At 42.2% G+C, this 25,450-nt stretch overlaps 1 protein-coding gene across 1 annotated transcript in view; it reads left to right on the top strand.

The window, feature by feature from the left end:
* Positions 1-25,450, top strand: part of CTNND2 (catenin delta 2) — a 942,908-nt gene that overhangs the window by 684,391 nt on the left and 233,067 nt on the right.

Below are 25,450 nucleotides of genomic sequence, written 5' to 3'. Positions count from 1 at the left end.
ACACACACACACTGTATTTTATTCTTACAAGAGATAAATAGACTGACACCAAGCATTGTACATGGATGACCACAACAAAAGCAACAATGATTGCAATTACCAAACATGAAACACACTCATACTATGTCATAATATTGACATTCAGTCCAGTAATCCTCCACTGTAACAGCTCCTTTACTTTGCAGTGAAAATTGATTTGTATATTCTTTGCCTCTGAGTCCTTGTTGGATTTTTTTTTTTTAATTCAGACAGAAAGTCACAAAAATTATACTCATCCTCATCAGTTCACAGTTTAAGAGTATTTAAAAATACTCTTAAAATGATATAAGAATAAAGTTATGTGGCTCCTGTCCCAAATAGTAATTATTATAATCATTCTCTGCCTTTAGTAAAAAACAAAATAGCCATTCAAAATGAAGGATAGATTTCTGATTAAGGGGTAACATACCATCATTTTTGGAAGATTATGCCTTTGAGGGTTTCTCGAAAGACCATGAAAGTGTTTCATCCCATGACTGGCATAAAGTTGATTCAGAAGTGGCGTGCCTACCCCTCAACAGCAGGACTCCGCCCCCACATTTGGTTCCGATGTCAAGACTGAGGACACTGCACACACCTCACGAGGGTGTGAAAAGGTGTGTGACTCACATAATGAGGCTTATGAGGGTGAGCAGGGCGGCTCCCACACGGGGCTGAACTTGGCTGGAGAGCACAGGAAAGAAGAACGGCTCAGGGATTTGGCGGTGGTTATGGGCTGTACCAGGGTGGGGTTTGTACGTGCGGACAGGGACTTGCATGGCTTGAACCTCCTACTGGTGCCAAAGGAAGAGGCATGAGAGCTTTGTTATCAGCTTGCTCAGCTGTGGGCAGAAGAGAAAGAGCTGTCAGAGGCCAAGCATGAAACAGCACAGTCAGATGCCATGACTGGGCAAGTTCAAAGTCGCTGCCTCTGTCCGCATGACCCATGACTGGCCTTGAAGCCTCTCCTTAGCAATGGCGCCCAACAGCTGACTGACTGTGGACTTGTGTATGGCCGCATCAGAAGCGTCCCCGTGCCCTGTGGGAGACAAAAGGTGGTGTGAGGGAAGGGGTGACCAGCGCACACATCAGTGTCCGAGAGATACATCTTCCCACACCGCTTCCCTACTCACCAGCTGTGTCTCCCTGAACAAACTGATTGTCGACTCTTATCTTTAAAACAGAGATGCTGGTACCTCCCCTGTAGAGTCTCTGTAGGGACTAAATGACTTAATGGATGCAAACTGCTAAGTGGTGACGTGCTCATTTATTCATATTCTTTTTTGGCCAGGAACACAGTTAAGATACTTAAGTTACTATTTCATGTGTGTATGTATATGTCTGGGTGTATGTGTGATCATTTTTGAATTTTGCTGTGGGTGCCCCCAAGGTTGCCTGTATCACCTCTCCCGACAGCTGCTCCTTAGAGCTGTGGTTCATGTGGAATTCATTCCTCTCCTCCACCTCCTAGAGGCTCCGGATGCAGACGGGACCTCATGATAATGTCCCCCGGGTACCTGGGAGGCTGGGATGACAAGGAAGGAAAAGGTATGTAGGGCACAGCCTGATGTCGTGTTGACAAAATGAGATCAAAGTTAGTAAAAGTGAGCCAAAGGAACCGGGCAAATGTAGGAGGCATACATAAAATGCAGAGTGAGCCATCTGGAGTTTCTCTTCGTCTCTCCTTCAGTCACACTGGGAGCCCACTTGTGTGCGTGTGTATACGCGCGCGCACACACACACACACACAGATACACAGATGTGTAGGGATTTTGCACAGACCTATTTTGTTCTCTCATTCTAACTCAAGCCCAAACCATCATTAATGGTTCTCCCTTTGTGACAGATGGCTGCCTGTCATCTCTTCATATACGGGCATTGATTTTTGTAATTACCTATTGTCCAAATACTTTCCAGATTTACTCAATCTTCTAGTCTTTCTATTGCGTTTTATTGAATTGATTTAGCCCTTCCGTCTACATTTCATTATTGGTATTGACTTTGTCCACACAATGGATAGGCCGCTGAGCAAAAGGCAGAATTAAATCTCCTGTATGTGGAGGGTCATAAATCATGGCTTTCTCATTCTTTATTACAGTGCTTTGTACAGTTTTCACAGAATGAAGCCAAGAAATTCAGTTTTGTTCAAAATGATGCCGGATCTCATAGGTACAAAGTTGAGAATTCACTTCCATAAATCAGCAGACAGAAAAACCCTGTCCCTAACTTTTCCTATTGGTCTAGTGAACTTGGATTTGAGGCATTCTCCTGGTTCCCTCCCAGCAAGGAGGTGGAAATGAGGGGAGAAGGATGGGTGTGGTTAGTTCAGCAACCACCAGTGACTATGGGAGAGTCTGCAATCCACTGGGTGCCCTGACCCGGGGCACAACATTCAGTTAGGAAATGCTTTGAAGACCAGCAAGTGTCCAAAAATTGGGATAGGAGGGTGTCATGCAAACAAGAGTTCAAAGGCAGACTGAGATAAGATCAGAAGAAAAGCAGGTGAGGAAAAACGAAAGAGGAGGGGGGAAGGAGACAGTGGAAGCAGAAGATCCAGGCATTGTAGCAAACACACCACAGCTTATCTGGTACAGCTCATTTCCGTGGGCTGACGAGTAGCTAAGATGTAGGCAGGTCCCCCAGCTTTAAAGAGCAGGGGTGTGATTGGCGTGGATGGTTGTCAGTAATATTTGAACTATGTCTGCCGTCCACGCTGCCTCCAAAATTGTTGGGAATGTCATAATAAAATGAGCTTTAGATAATCTAGGTAGTTTTTAGACATGAAAACCTGCTCGTGTGTATGTACTATAGGCAGCTTTTAGGAGGTGCCTAAATGTTGATAATTTTTTAACGGTTTTTCAAAAATCCTTTTTTCATTCTTTCTGGGAACCTTCATCAGTTAAGAACATTAAGGACATCCCATTGATTTAGGGATAAAACTAAGTGCCTCTCATGGGTTATAATGATTTGGATTTATTTACGCTCCTCCCTCCTGTGTTTTCCCCCATTTCTTCTCATGCATAAATAGAGTAGGCAGGTGGGCACCCCCAGTTCACACCGGGCAGGCATACACAGACAAGGGCATGTGTATCCATGGGTGTGCTACATGGTGGTATTCAAAGCAGTGTGTTGGCTAGAGATAAAAAGGTATTTGCACATTTTTTATGTGACAAGAAGGGATTATTTTTAAATGTTTGAATACTTTATTTCATTATAAATTAATAAATTAAATTTAATAAAAGTTTAATACAATTAAATCTAAAAATTTTAATAATTTTAAAATGTATTTTTTAAGCATAAGACCATTCACTTCAATAGAGTGCCTTTGTAAAAACTCAGACTTTATCGTATGATGTTACACGTGAGAAGGACTTATATCCATGTCTCTGTAACGGATGAATGGCTGGTGACCACCACTGATTTAATTTAGATTTTGGCCTGATGGCCTCTTTGTACATGAAAAATTGTCTTCAGCCATCAAATGTGTAACCCAAGTATTTGAAGATCTTAGACAGTAAACGTATGCAATCTGAAGATAAGAACAATTTCTCTAAGAAACCAGCACTGATTTTATTTTGCTAACTCCCAACGAAACTCTTCCCAATTATCATCATCCTAACTCCAATAAAACATTTCTTGTTTTTAAAGAAATGGAATTTCCAGTTCTAGTGGAAAGAAGAGTTTATTGACAGCCTGTTCTGGGTTAGTAGGAGAATCAAATATTAATAACATAGATCCTACCTTTAAGGGATCCACAGCCCCCTGGAGGAACAACATGTAAACAGGGCAATATAACACCTTGTGCAAATAAGCTCCATGGAAAAGCAAATCCCCATCCTGTGAGACTGTTTGCAAAATGCTTAAAACCTAGCCTTGTGGAGTCAGAGAAAAATTCCCACTTCCTACAGTGATGAGTACACTGGATTCTAAATTAGAAGTTGCCAGAAAATATAGCCAAAGTCACACTCACTTAGACTTGATGGAATAAGGGTTAGACTTAAGGGTATCACTCCTTTGGAGAGCGTGTGTGTGTGTGTGTGTGTGTGTGCGCGCGTGTGTGTGTGTGTGTATGAGATCATGTCTATATAGTTTCCATATATTTGTACCATTTATACTCAGTTTTTCCCAGTAGCATTATTTTCTTTAGTGCTGTTAACTAGAACATGGAAATTGACTTCTCTGTATAAAAATATGCATACTGTCCCCCTCGCCCATAATTTTTATTCTACTCAAACTGATTTAGAGCATTTCATATGTTAAAAAAAAATTCAGACTTGTTCCTATCTACTACACTTAAAGTGCTTCGTAATTTCTATTTTATTCTCTGTGCTTTCTACCTCACAGAATTCAAGAGAAGGTGCTATCCATCTTTTCAGTTCATTAGTTTTGAATCATTTCTTCTCTTTCCTTTATCATAAATTGTTTCACAGTTTTTAAAAAAGAGCCTCTATGAGTTACTAGATGTCAGGAGACAGCACACCACTGAGCTGACAGCACGGGCCCTGGAGCCGGGCTGCCTGCCTTTGAACCCTGGCTGCTCTCCTACTTTCTAGCTCTGTGATCTCGGGCAAGTTTCTTTACCTCTCTGAGCTTTCGTCTCCCAGACCGCAAAATGAATCCGCATCGCTGCGGAGAAAACGCACATAGACTGCCAGTCAGAGTAAGTGGGTTAAGACATGTGGGTTATTGTTAGTATATGTGGAAAATATAAATTAAGGAACTCTCTTCCTGACAATCTCATCGTGTTATAGACAGAAGGTCTATATGTATCTGCTTTACTTGTATTGTTCATGATTCACGTTTTGAAATCCGTTATGGGCTCTAGTACACATTGAAAGCATGCACTGTGTGTGACCCTGTGCTGAGCCACTGTTGAAACAAATAGATTCAGCCACTGCCGCTGGGAAGTTAGAATCAAAGGACCGTTTGCACATGCCAGCATAAAAGAACAAGCAAACAGGTCCCAATGATTAATACACTGATAGTATGTGGAAGTGGAACTCATGAGTATATTCATTCAACAGATATTCGTTGGTCAGCCATACAGTCCCAGGCTCTGTTCTTGGCCCTGGCGGTACAGCAGTGAAGGAACTAGACCCAGATGAATGGGGGGAGGCAACAGTAAACAAATAAAGATGTCGGTCTATCACATGTCAGATGGTGGTGCTGACCATGAAGAAAACGTAGCAGGGAAATGAAGGCAGAGGGTGATGGAGGGCGGCAGGAATCAACTGCTATTTCGTGTAAGATGGTCAGGAAAGTCATCTCTGAGGAACAGCGTTTGAGCAGAGCCCGGAAGCAGTGAGAGGGAAGCACAGACTTGGTCTCTGAGGAAAAGTGCCCCGGGCACAAAGCAGCCCGAGGCAGGCTGGGCTCTGTGTACTCCAGGAGTGTGCTGGTCCCCTAGGGCTGCTGGAACAAAGTACCACACTTTGGGGAGGGCCTAAAACAACAGAAATTGATTCTCCACAGTTCTGGAGCTGGAAGTCCAAGATGAAGGTATGAGCAGGGCCAGGGTCCCTCGGAGGCTCTGGTAGAATGAATGCTTCCTCGCCTCTTCCTGGCTTCTGGTGTGGCCCTCGGTCCTGGCTGTTCCTCGGCTTCTCCATGCATCACTATGATGACGGCCTCTGACATCCCATGGCCTTCTTCTCTCTGTGTGTCTCTGTCTGCATCTCTTCTCCTCTTAGAAGGACACCAGTCATATTGGATTAGGGCCCACTCTAATGACCTGATGTTAATTTGATTACATCTGCGCAGACCCTGTTTTTATTTTTTTTATTTTTATTTTTTTCATTTTTCTTTTTTTTTAAATTATTATTTATTTATTTATTTATTTATTTATTTTTGTCTGTGTTGGGTCTTTGTTTCTGTGCGAGGACTTTCTCTAGTTGTGGCAAGTGGGGGCCACTCTTCATCGCAATGCGTAGGCCTCTCACTATCATGGCCTCTCTTGTTGCGGAGCACAGGCTCCAGATGCGCAGGCTCAGCAACTGTGGCTCACGGACCTAGTTGCTCCGCGGCATGTGGGATCTTCCCGGACCAGGGCTCGAACCTGTGTCCCCTGCATTGGCAGGCAGATTCTCAACCACTGCGCCACCAGGGAAGCCCCGACCCTGTTTTCAAATAAGCTCACTTTCATAGGTAGCTGGGGTTAGGATTTCAGTGTATCTTTGGGAGGGCACAATTCAACCCATAACCCTGACTAACAAGGAGTATGTCTGGAAACTGGTAAGTGAGGGGAGGAGGGCTGAAGATGAGAGCAGAGCGGTGAGTGTCCAGGACTGGGTCACATAGGCTTGGCAGGTTACCTTCAGAGAAGAGAAATCTGGGGCCCACTTTTTGGCAGGGTATTTTGGGAAGTAGCACATTTCAAGAAAGGATGCTTAGGGAGATTTTGGAACCTATGAAATGGTTCAGAGGAGAGGGTAGCCGGTGATATGAAAAAGCATGAGGAGAAGCATGAATAGAGACAGTAAATGGCTAAATGGAGTGGGCAGGATTGTCCCAGAAAATGTAGAAAGGTAGACTTCTGAGTCAGAAGAAGCCAGAAAAGGAAGGGAAGTAACCTCGGGTAGCCTCTTGTGGCTATCTCAAAGTGATTGAGAGAGTGGGAGAAGAGCAAAGTGGCCGCTGGATCTGAGGGAAGTGTGGGTAGTTTTGGAGAGGACAGGGGAGCATTTGGAAAACTCTGACATAAAGGAGGAAGACTTAGAAATGAGAGGCTCTCCGTCCGTAGGAGGGGTGGCAGGACAGCTAACTGACAACCTTCCCGAAAACACTGTGGAGAGGTGGCCAGGAGCCAAGCGGCAGATGAGGGAAAGTGAGGAGGTGGAAACGGCTGATGATAAGTGACGTTAGATCTGCATAGAGAAAAAGGAGAAAGGCAGTGACTTTAACAAGCTACGCTCTAAGACCTTGTTGTATTTGGGGGTCAGGGGGTAGCAAATTATGCTCAGAGACTGATATTGTCTTTGCCTGTAGTTTATTTAACGCAGGTGCACAGCGGGATTTGTAATAATTTCACAAGCTAATAGCAGAGAGGATGAAGTCTCTTAATGAACCAGTAGAGAAATAGCATCCTCCAAACAAATGATGGATCAATTACACTTCTGTTCCAGGCAAGGAGAGACGACAGAAGGAAAGTCCCAATTAAGCTGAGATGCACCTTTTATGCAAGTTTGGTTTCTCAGGAGAACTGGCTTCACAAAGCCGGATCTGACTTCTAGCTGCCAAGGCAAAACCCAAGTCCCTTGTTGCTAAGGCCGGTTGCTAGGGAACAAAGGCACCTGAGTGGGCGGGCCGGCCAGGGTTATCACTCCAGGGATGGCTGCAGAGCTTGGGCCACTGCCTACAAGGAGTGCCTTGCCGAGGCAAGAACAGTGGCCCTTCTCTTCCTGGAGCTGCTGTTCATCTCAACACCACTGCTGGACCCCCGGCCTCAGCAGGAGCAAGGGTCTCAAGACCTTCGGAGGGCTAGAGCAGCCAAGGGTGGGTTTGCCCAGACCGAAACTCTCAGGATATTCCTCACCAGTTCCCGGAGTTTATAGTCTAAACGTCCACTTGCTTCTCCACGTGTTCTTACTGAGAAGCCCCCAGCGGGCCCCTCCGCAGCTGGGCTACTGAGTGCTTATCAGTGACAACAGATGAGAGGTTAACATCCTGACATGAAAATGACGAAAGTCATAAACACGTGAGTTTGAGATCATGTCACACCATACGTAACAGACCTGTTTCCAAAATGTGTGATCTCATCATTTTTCAGTGCCATCAGGGCAGCAGGAGGAAGAGTACACAGCGTGACAAAGGCCAGGATTGCTGGTCACTCACAAAGGAGATTGCTTCTGGGTGTTGGGGAAGTGTTGGCTCGATGGAGAAGCTCAGGCTTCTCAGGGACCACAGCCTTTATGAACGCAGGAGCCATGTGATATGTGATCCATGCTGAGCTGCATCGAAGCCGGGAGCTAAAACAGAATGGATGAAGGAAACAGCCAGAGACCTCTCTGATTTGGTGGCCTTTTCTGTTGAGAAGTTTAACAGAAGTGGGAGAAAGAAGGAAACCATGTTGGGGAAAGAGTGGTCATACGGATGAAAACAGGCCGTAGTTTGTAGGTGGCAGCAAAAAAGGAAGACTGGCATCTTCTTCCCAGACTGGCTGTGAGCTCAGCTTCAGAGCTGGTGACTTGCCTTGTGCCACCAGAGCACAGGGGAGAGACAGCATAGAGGTATGGTCAGACGTAGTGGGCAAGGACCGTGTTCCCTCAAGTTGAAGGTCCCTTCAAGGAAAATGGGCCACTGCAGGAGAGAGGAGCCCGGGGGTGTCCCAAGGGATGTGGGTGTGTTCCTGCAGGAGTCTGGAAGCTCAGGGTGAAGCAAGATGGGGTCAGAAGATGCAGAGTGAGGCCGTCCACTTGGGGCAGCAGAGAGCTACAGCCACCTGGTCGCATGGCTTCTACAGCCATGGACCACATAGGCAGAGAAGACCAGCGTCAGAGGCTTGGGCTCCTTCGGTGCGAGGAAACATCTCTTCTCCCTGCCCGCAACAGTACAAGAGAAAGAAAGAGGAGGAAGGGGAGGGGAGAGGAGCACCAGGGGCTGGAGGTCACGGTCCAGCCTGCTCCCTGAGGCTGGGATGTTGGAGGATGGGTAGGAGACTAGGACTGAAGTAAAAATGGTCAAGCATCATTCTTTGTAACTGGAGTGAGACCATTTTAATAACCTAAAGTGAATGAAAGTTAAGCAATCAGACTGATGTGGTGTTGAAATAGAACCAGCCTGCCGCGAGAGTCCTGATTAAAACCACCAAGTACAGAAGGTTCTCTTGGCAAGACAGGGATGAGTCAGAGAGCAGTTTATGGGGTCAGGACTCAGGAACAATGATGTAGCAGGTATTTTTCTAATCTTTGAAGTTTCCTTGCTGAGATTGCTAAAATTCGCCTGGGTTATTTTCACTTCATTTCGTCTTGGGGCCGCGCTCTCCTTCTATTTTAATGAATTATCTTTTTATCTGCCCACCCCCTGAATCAGTTTGTATTCTTTCCGATAATTAACAAAAGAAACAGATGACCTATCTAAATGTCAACCTATTTACATTTCTGTCACAGGTAGAAGACCCCGGGTGTAACCTAGCAATTTCTCACCAGGCTTTTTTTTTCCTGCCACATTTCCGAATGAGAGCTCCTATATCATATTTTAGAAAAGAAGACCTCTACCTGAAGAACAAATCCCTCATTCAGGGGCGTAGTCCAACTGTATATCCACCCTAAACTTCTTCAGCCTGCATTTAAGTCACTTTTTTCCTTTGGCCTTTAGGAGAGACGGCAGAAAACACCCGGCCTCTGTCATCCTGCTAACACTTTGCTTCTTACTGCTGCTGATTTATCAGCATTAGACCTTGTTTCTAGGTGAGAAATCTCTAAATCATTGAACCAAGGAAGAGGCATCTTGTTTATCTGTCATCCTTTTGATTTTTTCCCTTCTAAACAGTCTCTAGGTTTTCCAGGCACAGAGAACTAGAGAGAACATTTTGTCAAAATACTGGTAGAAACAGCACAGAAGCTTCTATGTCAGATTAGGCTCATACATAGATTATGGTGCACACTTCTCTTTTTTATGATGTCCTTGTGGCTCTGTGCTTGCCTATATTTCTGCTATCAGTTTCATTAATCCACTCTTAAGTAAATGATTTTGCTCTCACCTCTTTTGAGCCTTTGATCACTTCTCCAACTTCACCAAGGTTATTGTTCCAGTTCATTCTAAGTCCATCAGACCTCATCAACCTGATGGCACTTGTATATTCATTAATGACCCTGCTCTCTGTGTGCTTGTGTGCACCATCTTGGAAATGGTTAACACCACTGGAGCCAGATACCATGCAGGACAAGAGCCTCTCTGACTTATTTTAAGCATATGTGAGTTTCTAGCTCATATTTCAGTCATTCAGAATCAGATTCTTATTGGAAGAAATGTGTTTTTATACCCAAACTATCCTGCAGATGTTTTGTCACACCTCTTCCCTATTAGGTGCACTTCATCATTACAGCTGTTTTTTAAATGTTTCAAGGAAAGCTACCAGTGATCATTATATGATAACGGTTCATGTTTGGTAGCCCCAGTGCACTTTTCAACCAAACCTTTAATATATGTGAAAGAAAAAAATCTCTTTTGTTAAGGGCTCTTCAGAATTCAAATTGGTCTCCTGTATTTATAATCCTCCTTCATTAATTTGCCTCTTGAACAAAAAGTAAAATACTGAGTGGGCATTAATTCTTTTGTTACTTGTATTTAATTTTTGGATGGAGCAATTTGTGCATTTTCTTTGGATCTATACAAGCTGTCTTCAATTTCCAAAGATTGTTTGAAAGAATCTTATGATTGAAATGTATTTTCCATTAACATAGTGGTATATAAGGAGACCAGTCTCCCCAGGACAGCTCAGAAAAGCTTCACTATCCCAAAATGTCCCTGAACTATAACAGTGGGTGAAATTGTAGCAGTGGGTGAACAGTACTACAATATCCAGTCTGTATTCATGAGGAAAGGCAAAAAGTGTTTCAGTGGGAAGGTGGGGATCTCACCTCCAGTGCTCTGCTTAGAAGGCAGGTTCACCGTACCTTCCCTGTGGGTGTTGGGGTGGGAGTGGACACCATCCTTGCTACAAACCACAAGTGATGGAATCTGCTGTCTGGGGCAGGGGCTCAAGGAAAATAGAGACAGATGAAAGGGAGCAGGAAAACAGTAAGTGTTATTTGGGGGAGGGTGGGTAAGCTCTGAGACTCCGTGGTGTGGACCGAACGAAGGGGGATTGGGGATGGGTCAAAACTGGATTCTAGGAGGTTGCAAACTGAAAAGATGTGGGGAGCAGGAGGTCTGCTCTGAGTTACCCTTGTAGCCCAGTGAAAGTTCCCAGACCTCACCGACTCCCTGACACTGGCTTCATTTGCTTCTCCTTTAACTACTGTCCTTTCTACTGCCACCACCTATAGCTCTTAAGCCAGTGTCTCTCCCTCCTGGTCCACTAGAGAAGAAGAGGATTATCTTCCCAGCCATCCCCTATTCTTTTATACATAATGCAAATACGCTCAATGTTGGTGTTTTATATAGATTTTACTGCCTTCACAGGTGATGGAGAAGCATACCAGGAATAAAATGTTTCCCTCATAAATATCACCCCTCTGTTTTCCTCTTACATCTTAAAGGCACAGATAATGTCACATATAAATGGTAGAATGGCGGCTCGTACATTTGACAGAAAGCTTCCCTCGGTGTCTCGTAGCGTTCTCCTTTCAAGATAGAGCTGTTTGGGGACTCCTGGTGAGAAGCAGGGTGGAGCTGGGGAGGTGGGGTGAGAACTGGGCCCCCTATTTGCAGGCTGAAATAACCCTATCCTGTTCTAAGAAATACTGAAATCAGATCACAGGAGAAACAACTCTCTGTCAGCGGAGACTCTGAAATTCCATCGAGTTCTTTTAGTCAGGCATGTTTCTGAATTCCTGTTTCACTGGATATTTCCTCTTTCTGCCGATAAAGATACTCCAGAGTCACCCCTCTCCCCGCCACATACACATCCAGTTATTTCCAGTGGTCACCTGACAAGTATCTATGTTCAGAAACATGCCTATCAGCTGTGGGATGAGAGGCACCGTTTCTTTCCTCTCTTGCTGCTGTTGGCTGCATGGAGAGGAAGTCCAGTGCCCTCAGGAGTCAATGGTGGTGATTATAAGCAAGCCATCCTTAGCTGGTACCCTTATTCCAAGTGCTCCCTCCTGGCCTGGCCTGCCAAGCACCTCCGACACTCTCCATCACTGTATTTCACCAAACCCGGCCACCCTTGCCAGGCACTGTTGCCCCTTCTCGTGGGTATCACCATCTCCTTGCATCAAGCATTACCCGCGCGATGAGTGTGATAGATCTCTCAAAGCCTAAAAAATGTCAAAAGTGGTGAGACTGTATCTGTACTACTCCTGATTTAGTGTTTCTGTTTCTTATATGGATCAAGAAAGCAACAAAATAAAACAGATACCACCAATTTTGCTTATTACAACCTCCATATTTTGTATGGTCCGTATAGGACTTCAAGAAAGGCCAGTTAATCCAAGAGTTAAAAACCAGGCTGTACCCAGAATTATCCCTCTTCTTAACCATTAAGTCTTTGCTACTGGATCCAGCTGCCCAACTCCCCCTTTTTTCAGTCCCCAAAGCTTGTTCGGCGTGCCCAAATAGGTCTAAGGGACAGCAGTTCACCATTTAGGCTCAAACTCCTTGCCATGTTCTTTAATTTACAGAGAAACTTACCTGTACCAAGCCAAGAATGTGTCTCATCTCTAGTGGGTGGTGACTGTCCCTGGGCTCCCCAGCCTCTCAGTCTCTCGTGGGAACACACAGCACCGTTCAAATCAACCATGCAGATTGGTGTCCAAAGTGGGATTGATACACAGACTTCAGACTTTGTTAAGATGGTGTGGAGCACACATATGAAAACTGAAAGGGATGGAGATAATTCTGTAATACCATCTTGGTGGCCAGATGATTCTTAGTATGAAACCATACAACTTGGCATCTATGAAAGAAAGGAACTATTTCAGTGGAATATGTCCACTATCCCCTTGATTCTGGGTGTCACAACATTATATTGTGTAGAAATTATAATCCAAAGAGAAAGGATTGTTTCCATTGGGTCTTCCCAAGCAAGCAGAGATGTCTGAGGCATTTAGCAAGGATATAAAATCCAACATGTAAAAAATATGAAAATTGTACTTTTTGTGCTAGTATCTCTATTGTAGACAGGTGGGGCAGATGTGAAAGGTGAACTTGGCTCTTGGTAAAATGTTCTCTTCAAGGAGTAATGTCTCTCTTTAGTCCCATCTGTCATTATTAGACGTGTCCAGAGAGCCATGGACTTGGGACTGTAGAGGTTTGGGCGCAAAAGAACTGGGAAATTTTTCCAATGAATATAAGCAAGGATTCAGGTAAAAATATTACCAGGGATATTGATAATGAACCAAAGACTAGTAGTCTCCAATGGATATTAGTGATATCAGGCTTTAAGTAGACTAAGTATTAATCATAGGTAGTAGCTATGCAGCCTAATGCTTTTGCCTCTAATCCAAGGTTATGTCCCTCTGACCTGTGTAGAAAACATGGTGTATGAGGCTTACCCCAAAGGGTAGAATTATCTATATTGCCTCCAACCCCCTCACTGATCCTGAATAGAGGAGGTATGGACAGATGAAGCCGACTTGGATTGATCTGTGACCATGCCCCAAATCAAATGGCACCAAATATCTTTTTGGATCAAACAATGGATGGTGCAGTGATTTGGGGAGCCCTCTTTTAGAGGATCCCCATATTTCTTGATTTTATAATTAGTTGAAGATGGCCAAGAGGAAGTTAGGGCACTCTTGCCTGACTTACCATGAAAGAGGCTAGTGGATTCTTTGGTTAAGCTGGAGCAAACAGCCATGAAAAGATGAGGAATCACAGGCAACAGAAAGGCTAGACAAAAATGCGACAGGGCAGCCTAGGACAGATTAGATTTGGGAGGTGTTTGTATGGTCATTAATGAAAGAAGTGGAAAAACAGTTGTCATATAGGTTGTATTAGTTTCCTCTTGCTGCTATAACAAATTACTGCAAGGGGGTGGGGAGGCTGAGTTACTCTTGTGACATTCCCAACAGGAGAGTTGAGGCCACATGCTGAGGCTTGTTTGATTGGCAAGAGTCTGGGAAACCATATTTTCTGGGCTTAATCAATGTAATTTTATCTGGCCATTACACTAAAGAATTTGAGGTTGTTTGGAAAGAGAATGGTAAGGTAGCTGTTCAGAAACAAAGGGTAATTTTTCATACCCACTGGCCTAGACATACCACATGTGCAGACCACAGTGAGTTTACATTCCCATAACACACAAGGGGAATAGGTATGGTAAAAATGGTGGCATAATCCAGTTGTGATTGTATAAACTAAGTGAAAGCCCCTTGGCCAACCAAGGTCTAACATGCTCAAAACTAAAACAAAATAGATTTTCTAGAGATTTTCTAGAAATAGATATTGCTAGCAATATCTATATTAACAAAGGAGGTAGTAGGAACTGGTCCCCTGGCTCCCAACACCTCCTTATACAAAAGATTTATTTTACCAAAGCAAGTCAGCTTTTCTAGTTCAGCTTTGTAGATTATTAGGGTCTAAATAGAATGTTCTCCCTATGGCTTTGACAGTATCCAATATAGTTCAGGCTAATAAGGAAACTCAGAGGGCACCAGGGATTTCAGTGCTGTCATTGATCTGGAAAATTCTTTTTTTTTGCCTCAATTCCAATTTCTGAGAAAAAGCCAATCTCATTTGGCCTATACCCGAGAGACCATACGGTCTATTGTAACAGTTCTCACACAGGATATGTTAATTCTCTTACCCGTGGCCAAAATTCTTGTGAAGGGACTCACTGATGATAGAAGATACTCTGATATATGACTTTGATGGTGTAATGATTATCAGGCCTATAAAAGAACAGGCCAACAGAATTGCAACTAGGGTGACTCATGACAAGGTGAAGCTGGCTTGTAAATTCTGCAGAATTATGAGGGGTGACCCAACAAGGAATATTTGAAGAATCAGGGCTATTTTTCAATTGATGAAAAATATTCTCCTGATGCCACCCTGAAATGAATAAGAAACATAATACTTGGTAGAACTCCTTGGGTCCTGGAGAAATCATATCTCAAATCTGGGGATATTATCAAGTCCCATTAGAATAAAAGAAAAGAAGGGAAAAGAGAAGGAAAAAAAGAAAAGGAAAGAAAGAGAGTCGCTTTTGAAGGTCGTCCCAACAACAAAACTTCTTAAGGTCTTCAGTGGATAAGAGTATCGAGTATAACTTCAGATGCCTAAAATCCACACTTCTTTATCCAAACAGTGACAAATACCCAATGAGACTGGAGTTTATGGCAAAATCGAGTAAGGGCAGCAGAAAGACAAACTTAAGGTTTTGAACATACTGACTGCCTCACTCCACCTTTAGGTATTTACTTTGTAGAAGGTGATCTGTGGCTTGCTCTGGGCACTAGTAGAGATTGCTTGCATCTTCAAGAGACATTTGAGGCCTGAAATTCCTGTTGAGCCTTGGAGAAAACACTGACATAGAAAGGGTCTGTCCAAAAACTCTCTGATTAAGTGCAAGGATTTGCTCAAGAACCTCTAGGTTTGGCTTACCAAAGGTGTCCACTAGATGCATGAACAGGATGCCTTAGATGCCGTAGAACCTGGGTTCCCTGCTTTCTCTTTTTCGTCCTCTTCTACAGAGAAATCAGAGGCTCAATCTATGCCTCCTTACCAGAACAAGTCCAGCAAGAGCAGGACTTGCAGACAAGAGCATTAAAACGATGGAGGAGGAACACTTTGGGAAGGCTGCCTCCTTCCAACCTAGTTTTTCAAAAAGTTAATGTTAACAGGACAAAACCCACAACCAAAACACCAGAGTTTATCTTCCTAGTTGGCCATGTTGTATTCTTCTGAATGATCATCTGAAATACTAGTTATAGAGAGTCATTCATTACTCGTATAGACAGGGTCAGCCTTCCAGTGTGCAACCTGCCCCATTAGGAGGACTCTGTCTTTCCTCATTGAAGTTATCTCAAGAGAGAATCATGTAACACTGACTGGTGTGCAGTGGCCAGTGGATTAGCCGTTGAGTCCAGAAAATGGGCAAAGAGCGATGCCCTATCCTTGGTACTTCTTTATACAGAGCAAATATACAGAGAGATATGAGACTGCCTTGGTCCTACCAGACTTAAATTTGTCCAGGTGATCTAGATACACGTCAACCAACAGCCAAAGAATAAGCCCTGGTGGTAAGGCAGGAGGTGATCTGTTGGTCCTGACTATGTAGACAGTAACTTAGGCGTTGGAAATGGCTGGGCAGAACAGCCCTGTGCTCTTCCACAAGTGGGCTGATAGAAGCAGTGAAGCCTGGAGGGCAGCTCATGAACACATGATAGATCAACAATAGATCGACAATAGATTGACTGAGTCCAACTGTGTATGGGCTTCGTATTGCTGCTGTAACAAATTACCAAAAACTTAGTGCTTTAACAGAATGTAACTTTATTATGTAATAGCTCTGGAGCTCAGAAGTCCAAAATTGGTCTTACTGGGCTTAAATCCAGGGCTGCAATTTTTTTTTTTTTTTTTTTTTTGGAGGCTCTAGGGAAGAGTTCGTTTTCTTACCTTCTCCTGTTTCTAGAGGCTTCCCACATTCCTTGGTTTATGGCCCCTTTGATCTTTAAGACCAGTGGTAGGTCGGTGAGTCTTTCTCATGCTGCCATCCTTCTGATTCTGACTCTTCTGTCTCCCTCTTCCTCTTATGTAAAAGAACTTCATGAAGACACTGGGCTCACCTAGATCACCCAGGATAAACGCTTTAAGGTCAGCTAATCAGCAGCCTTAATTCCATGTACAGCCTTCATTCCCCTTTGCCATGTAACGTGCATATTTGTAGGTTTCAGGGATTAGGATGTGGACGTCTTTGGGATGGGATGGAGGCATTATTCTGCCTACACAACCTGTTAGAGCAAAGAAACCTTGGGAAGCCATACCTCTGACTGAAGGATGCCACGTGACCTCCGGCTCTGTGGAGCTCTCTGCCTGCAGATAAGATTTTGGATTCTTCCCACTAAGAAAGCATTTTTCCCTTGATTAGGTTGGCTTTGTCACATCAGTCTGTTTCATCTTGATGGCCACGGGTCTCGAAAGCAAGTACACTGATCATGTGTTGGGCAGGTGCCAATTCTTGTTATGAAAATTCCCTTCCAAGTATTTTAACGTGAATCACAATTTTCTTCATTTTGTCATTCAAACTTGCCAGGTCCCCACCCCTGTGAGCATGGATATCTATATTAATAAATATCCCACAGTTTTTCGTATTACCTCACAGAGTTTCCAAAGCTAACATTTTTCTCCTTTTTGCTAGTCTTCCAGGCTCTAGATTTAATTTTTTTCTGCAATAAGCATCCTAAGAAATGAATCAATAGATGATAATTTGCTTTGCAATTTAGATTTTTCCATTTTAGTGTCTTAAACCCTGAAGACTGACAGCGGAATGTGAAGATTTTGAATTATGAATAATCTTCCTTATTGTTCTGACTTTTATCTGTCTCTTTACTGTTTAGCCCAAGTTCATCTAATGGAAATTGGATATTCAACTATGGGCCTGAGTGCTACACTATTTCACATGCTTTTATATGTTTTTTTGCATTAAAGAAGATGAAATTTGCATACCTATAATTAGCTAATATATTCAGCATTGGCTCCTATAAACAAGATGCAGGTGTATGTAGTGCAGAAGCATTTTATACATAGTGTTGACTTTCACTTGTGGGAAAAAGTACTCTCACTTCATGAAGTGAAAAGATAAAGTTATAAGAAAAACATTTTTTAAATGTGCATAACATTTGCTGGTCCACTCTCATTATATTTACAGTTGTACCATATTCTAAGGTTCTAAGATCTCTTTTTAGGCACCGGAAGTCTTTGTTCTTAAGTTCTAATTTGCTTGCTTGGCATATGACATTTCTCCTGAAGGGTGGACTGTAAAAATTGGCTTTATTTCAAAATTTCAAAACTGCTTTATTTCAAAATTTCAAAAATTTCATCATCAAAACTGCATTTGCTCAAAAAATAACATGGATCACCTGTGTGCCAGGAAATTCTCTCAGCCCTGGGGATTCAGTGTTGAACAAATCAGGCAAGATTTCTGCTCTCACAGCTTTATATCCTTCTGGGTAGGAGTGGGGCAGAGAATCAACAAACAAGTATGTATATGAAATGTACCAGGTGGGAAATGGGAGCGAAGGAGGACTCCAGAGATGGGGACGTGGACCAAGAGAGGAGGGGGAGGAGTGTAGAGTGGACGTGCTAGTTTTGATGGTTTATCAGGTTGAGTGGATTCTGACTGACTGCTGTGTGTACAGAATTTCAAAACAAAACAAAATTCTCCCTTAAGTCCCTGCTTTGTTATTAGTGCTCCACATCTACCAGCCTGTTAACAACAGAGTATAACTGTCGATTTCCTTCTAGTCTGGAAAAACAAATGTATGCAATAGCACACGTAACTCATTTGAAAATTCTTAAAATTAAAAATGCAAAGCAAAGCATTTATGTATCCAGCATGTTTTAAATGCATAATTAGAAAATCAGTAAATAAGACAGAAAATAAGGAAACTTTTTAAACCTGGGATATTATATGTTGAAGATTTTTAAAAAGAGTGTCGATAAACTATGCGGAGAACTAAAATCTGAAAATAGGGTAAAAGCATTTTATTCTTTAGAATCGGGGTTCTTATTGTTTAACCTGCTACCTCCAGGACTGAAGATCTTTGAACCGAAATTATTAATTTAGAGAAATAACAGTCTTCTCAGTCTCTGTGGCTGTTTTGTTTATTAGAAGGTAGAATACCTACTGGGCAGGTCCTTTAAACCCGCAAGTGTGAGTTATAAAAACAAGGAAAATCAGTGCTACAAAACTTAAATTGGAATAAAATAATTGAAAGAACTGAATGAATCCCATGTTGGTAGGGGAAGGGAAAGGAGACATTTCTGAATTGCTTTCCCTTTTAAATATGTACATATAGGCGTAGCTCAGAGATATTGTGGATTCGCCTCCAGACCACCACAATAAATGGAAGATCGAAATATAGCAGGTCACACAAATTTTTTGGTTTCCCAGTGCATATAAAAATTATGTTTACACTATAATGTAGTTTATTAAGTGTGCAACTGCATTATATCTAAAAAACAATTTCCATACCTTATTTAAAAAATACTTTATTGCTAAAAAATGCTAACCATCATGTGAGTCTTCAGCGAGTCACAATCTTTTTGCAGTTGATCGCTGATCAGAAATCACCAGAACATGGTTACCAGAGGGGAAGGGTTGGGGGGACGGATAGTTAGGGAGTCTGGGGTTGACATGTACACACTACTATATTTAAAATGGATAACCAGCAAGGACCTACTGAATAGCACAGGGAACTCTGCTCAATGTTATGTAACAACCTAAACAGGAAAAGAACTTGAAAAAGAATAGATACATGTATATGTATAACTGAATCAACTTTGCTGTACACCTGAAACTATCACAACATTGGTAATCAACTATACTCCAATATAGAATAAAAAAGTTTAAAAAATAAAAAATAATTTAAAAAAGAAATAACGATAACAAATATAATAGTAATGAAAAAGTTTGAAATTTTGCGAGAATTACCAAAATGTGGCACAGAGACATGAAGTGAGCAAGTACTGTTGGAAAAATAGCACCAGTAGACTTGCTCAACACAGGGTTGCCACAGACCTTCAACTTGTAAAAAGCACAGTATCTGCGAAGCACGATAAACTGAAGTACAATAAAACGAGGTATGCCTGTATAAATCTATATTTATTTGTTTATACATATACATTTATTGGTAACTATATTTGTTATATATTATTATATGTGTGTAACACTCTAGTGTATATGTATGTCAAATTATAGACATGGGTGTGATTTAGTACTAATCACTTACTAAAATTACTAGGGCAGTTGTGATGCTGTTAGAATTTCTAAGGTACCATCCACCTGATGCCTGGAGTAAAGTCTCTTTCTTCATAAAGGATGACACACGGGTTTAGGCTGCACTGCATTGCATTTGATGGGATTTCTTAGTACCTAATTTTTAAAATTTCAAAGGTCACAGATGCACCAAACAAGTGTGTTTTCTTATTACACCAAGATCCAAGTGTCATATAAATGTTCTTCTTGGGCTGATGGACAAAATGAAGAGTGAATAACATTTAATCAGCTGAGCAGTATCACTGAATAACTCATATTTCAAGATGCCATGTTGCAGACGGATTTCCCTGGTAACAGCTTTCTTTGTGTTCAAGAGAAACATGGGGGGAAATGAGGTTGACATGTTCCGGTTTGTGGATTCTCAAAAGCGCTGGTCACAGTGGTTGAACCCGACAGATGGGGAGCTCTGAGTGGTGGAACTTATGGTTTTACCTTTTACTCAGCTTCTGGGATCCGCTGCAGCCTCCACTCTGATCCTGGAGGCAGAGCTAACTGGAGAAGTATGAGATGGGCTTCTCCAGTTTCCTTGCTGGGGCTCAGAGCACAGAGCTAGCAAAATAAGAAAATCAAAGTTAATTTAAACAAATGATTGAGAGATGCAGGAAACCCAGCATGCATGTTACACTCTATAAATTCCCAGATGCCAGGAAAGTGGTCAGAAAATGTTTGATATCTAGGATATACTTCTGCACGACACGTAATGCCTTCTTTGTGACACCGTCAAGTTAATTCTCTTGCCTCATTGCCACAACTATCATCCCTCTGCTCTAAAAGCGTGAGTGGGTCTCCACATCCCAGCACCTGAAATTTTCCTTGTTCTTGTGGTTTTCAGTGCCAGCCTTAGCCTGGCCCCTTGGTGGCATCCCAACACTTCCTGGGTCCCGCCTCTGGGGGGGCGCTCTATGCAGACAGATGCTCCTCTCCACGCGCCTCCCATGCTCTCCCACCTCCACTGGCGATCGCTCTTCAGAGCCATCATCCGTGTGAGCTGCAGGAATCCTGGGCTATTGGCCAAAGAAACTTCCTACAAGCATACCGTTCCCTTAAGTTCAGCGATTTTTCTTTAAAATCCCACAAGTCTTATATTCTACTTCGTAAAGTGTCCAAGTCTGATTATAAAATAATAGTAGTAGTAATAATAATAATAATAATAATACCCCCCAATCTTTGGGTAAATTTAAGGGGCAAGAAGATGTACCACCATCTAACACACTGATGCCTACTCTTCCCCCCCAAGCCTACCATAACTTGTCCCCCACTTTATAAGCATGGATTATCCCAAGCATTTTAGAATTTAATCCTGTTCTACACTGTATAGTTCACCAGTTTCAAACTTGTTAAAATCAGTTCAGCTGTTATTTCTTCCAGAAGTAATTCCCCCGCTCCACTTCCCAGGGAGGCTGGTTTCATGCCCTTCCTGTGGGCTTCAGAGCACCTTGTTTGTTCCTGTGCGTGTCTCCTGTCAATGAGATCCTCAAGGAGCATAGAACGGTGCTTAGTAAATATCAACTGAACTGAACAAAACTAATATTCTTTTCTCAACCAATGTTTACTCCAGTAAATGTTGGCTTGTTGCTACCACAAAAGAGCCTATGAGCAAATATATCTTCAGGACATATAGGTGACTTTGTCACCTAAAATAGAAAAAAAAGAAAGAAAAAAAGACATATGCACATCAGGAAAACACTTAAGCAAATTTTATATTCTGTACAATTTTTGTAGGTATAATGAAAGTTTTACTTCATATAGTTTAAATTTTTAAAAATTTAGATATTTAACTTAAAAATAAAATAAATGCATAGGAAAGTTTTCTCTACATATCTATCATAACTCCTTTTGGTGGAATATGTTAGGTTTACTTTAATATTCATTATTTGTCATAACCATAGGCTATCTAAGATATGAAACAATTTCTCTTATTGCTATGTCTGTATTTAGCATAATTTTATATTTTAGAAAGATGTTCTTTTCCATCTGGCAATAACAGAAGAATCACAATTTTTTAAATGTGCGCTTTTGTAATGCCAGTGAAATAGAAATTTAAATGAGAGGCTGTGTCTTTCATAAACACTTTGCCATCTGTCGGTCAACCAAGAACTACTATTGTGATGATTATCAACATACTTGTTTTATTAAAAATGAAAGGCCAAAAACCTTAGTCACTAGCGATTCCTTTCTTTCGGTCAGACCCCATATTTTCCCCATTTTTCTACCTGCAACACAGATCTAGAATTTCACCATTTCTTGGCACTTGCATTCCCATCATTCTGCTCTAAAGCTACCGAGTTTCTCAAACCTGGACAATCTCACTGGTGTCCCTGCCTCTACCTTTGGGCCCCTACCGTCTGTTCTCCACATGGCACATGCAACAGTCTTTAAATAAGCGTGTTAGGTCAACTCTCATTCCCGTCTTCTTCAGAGTACACCCAATGCCCTAGTGACCAAAAGGCCCCAGATCCAGCCCTGCACCACCTAGCTGTCACCCCATCTCATCTCTCCTTCACTCTGCTCCAGCCACGCCGACCTCCTTGCCCTTACTTGGGACCCTCCATCACTCCCTCGTGTCATTGGTCTCTGCTCAAACATTCCCTGATCATGGTACCCGGACTGGCCCCGTGCAACACCTTCCTGCATGCTCCATCCTCTTTTCCTCTCTTCTATATGGTTCTTATCACCAGAGAAGATCTGGGTTTTGAGGGGCTTAAAGCTTGTACAATTTGATGGATCCTCTTTAAGGATCAAAGTTATAACTAGAAAATTGCTAGGTCCTCCTTCAGGTAAAGCTGCCTCTGTTTTTCACTACTGAAATGATCTTATTAGCTTCTTTCCTGGTTTCTTTGGTTTCTGATTCCTCTACAGATATGTGGATGCCTTTAAAGGAAGGACCTGGTCCATCTCCCCCACTCTGAGCCCAGCACCTGAACAGACTAGCTATTCCATAACCATGGGTCAAAGAGGGACTGTCCAATCTGTACAACAGTGAAAACTTTGGGGGTAATATTTGTGGGCTTCCTGCATTCACATCCCGAGATCTTTTTTTTTTTTTTTAACATCTTTATTGGAGTATAATTGCTTTACAATGGTGTGTTAGTTTCTGCTTTATAACAAAGTGAATCAGTTATACATGCACATATGTTCCCATATCTCTTCCCTCTTGCATCTCCCTCCCTCCCACCCTCCCTATCCCACCCCTCTAGGTGGTCACAAATCACCGAGCTGATCTCCCTGTGCTATGCGGCTGCTTCCCACTAGCTATCTATTTTACATTTGGTTGTGTATATATGTCCATGCCACTCTCTCACTTTGTCACAGCTTACCCTTCCCCCTCCCCATATCCTCAAGTCCATTCTCTAGTGGGTCTGTGTCTTTATTCCTGTCTTACCACTAGGTTCTTCATGACCTTTTTTTTTTTTTCCCTTAGATTCCATATATGTGTGTTAGCATACTGTATATGTTTTTCTCTTTCTGACTTACTTCACTCTGTATGACAGACTCTAACTCCATCCACCTCACTACAAATAACTCAATTTCGTTTCTTTTTATGGCTGAGTAATATTCCATTGTATATATGTGCCACATCTTCTTTATCCATTCATCTGATTATGGACACTTAGGTTGCTTCCATGTCCTGGCTATTGTAAATAGAGCTGCAATGAACATTTTGGTACATGACTCTTTTTGAATTATGGTTTTCTCAGGGTATATGCCCAGTAGTGGGATTGCTGGGTCATATAGTAGCTGAGATCTTTTAATAATTTTTAAATAGTTAAGTTGTACATCTGCCTTACACAGGTTTGTGTTTTCAAAGTTTATGTGCGCTCATCTAAAATTCTCTTTTGAGATGCTGAAGTATCTGAGTTTAGTGTTGCCACTTACGATATGTTAGATTGAGTTCAGTTTGGAACACAATAAGGGAGACTTCTATTGGAGGCATTCTTTGTAATTGTCACTACTTAGTGATTTTGTATCTTGTATCTGCAAGGACAGCTCAAAACTTACGCCAGGTAATGGAAACCATTAGCCATATTTAGAACATTTGGGTGTGTCTGAGTGGCATCTTTAGAAAACGAATTTGTGGAATCGCCTGGAATTCTTGCTTGTTAAAAAAGAAAAGAGGGGCCTTTCCTGAGTGCTCTTACAGAATACTGTTGAAACTCGCAGCAATCCTGAGCGCCCGGGAGTGTTTGTGGAGGGTGTCAGCTCTCAGTCTCCAGATGCACAGTTCTGAGGCCCCTTTTGACCTCCTGCCCGCTTCACGGGTGGCAGCACATTTTTCAGTAGAGAATCCTGCTGCTGGCTTTTCATCCACTTAGACTGACTGTATTTCATTCTGCAATGGGGGAGCGTCTAGAAAACTTCTCTGCTTATGATCACAGTTAACAAGAGGGGAATCGGAAGGGCCAAGGACTCTGGTATATGTAATTTGTTTGCAATGATTCAGGTGTTTTTTTCCTTTTAAAGTGTCTTGTAAAATGCGTCGCTGGATGGAATAATGATTCACGTTCAGACCAAAAGAAAGGGCTTTTCCCCTTTTACCTTTATCTCTTTAAATGATAGGATAATGAGAGTGATGAAAACATGAATGTTCAAACTGCTGTAAAACAGATCATTTCAGAGATTTTGATGGGAAATAGTTTTCTTTAACCAGAGATATGGACAGGAACCTTTTACTAATACATAACTCGTACAGTATCAGCTACTTCTCTTAAATTGAGGATAGTTTAAAAAAAAAAAAAGGTGGGCTTCCCTGGTGGTGCAGTGGTTAAGAATCCACCTGCCAATGCAGGGGACACGTGTTCGAGTCCTGGTCTGGGAAGATCCCACATGCTGTGGAGCAACTGAGCCTGTGCGCCACAACTACTGAGTCTGCGCTCTAGAGCCTGCGAGCCACAACTACTGAGCCCACGTACCACAGCTACTGAAGCCCGCGTGCCTAGAGCCCGTGCTCGGCAACAAGAGAAGCCACCACAACGAGAAGCCTGCGCACTGCGATGAAGAGTAGCCCCCGCTCGCCGCAACTAGAGAAAGCCTGCACGCAGCAACGAAGACCCAACACAGCCAAAAATAAATAAAATAAAATAAATAAATATATAAAAAATAAATAAATAATTTTTTTTTTAAAAAAAGGGAAAACATGTTCAGATTCTCCCCTTCCATTTTCTTATAAGTTCATGCGGTTACCTCTGTGATGGTCTTCAGTGCCAGCTGAGGTCAAGTTCGGTGGGGTGGGAGCTGGATTTGGAAATCTGTCCAGGGTGACAAAGATTCTAGGAGTGTAGGGGCCTTTGGATTGGAAAAATAAGGGAACTCAAAGAACAATAATAATGTAGTTGTAGACTTGTTTATTCTTTCCATGTCAGTTTCAAAAACCAAAGAGCTTTCTGCTAGACACAGAGATGAAACCGAAACTCCTACTCATCCTACATCATGGCACATGAGTAGCATCTGGGAAAATCTACGTGAAACTAAAACCTTCACAGTCATTTAACTTGTTACTGGTTATATGTTTTGTTGCTGGTTGCATTTTTTTATGTTTATTAGAGGCTAATTTGTTAAAATCAAAACATGGTCCTTCTCTCTTTTTGCCTAATAATTCTCTCTATATTTCAGGAAAAAAATTTCTCTTTTTCCCAGAACTAGTATCACCTCAAAATTATTTTGAATGCCTTTTTTTTTTTTTTCCTGGTCAATTCAGTTACTCTAACAAAAAAAACCATTGCATTTCTGTTCTTCTTAAAATGTAGATCAATTAATTCACTGTACTTCCCTTGGAAATATATCTAGCAAAATATCTCAGGGGTTCAATATTGATACAGCAGACTTTGATAT

The sequence above is a fragment of the Balaenoptera borealis genome (genome assembly GCF_965194805.1).
Source record: "Balaenoptera borealis genome assembly, chromosome: 2".
Taxonomy (NCBI): domain Eukaryota; kingdom Metazoa; phylum Chordata; class Mammalia; order Artiodactyla; family Balaenopteridae; genus Balaenoptera; species Balaenoptera borealis.
Note: the sequence above shows the minus strand (reverse complement) of the source record. Positions and strands in the feature narration are given on the sequence as shown.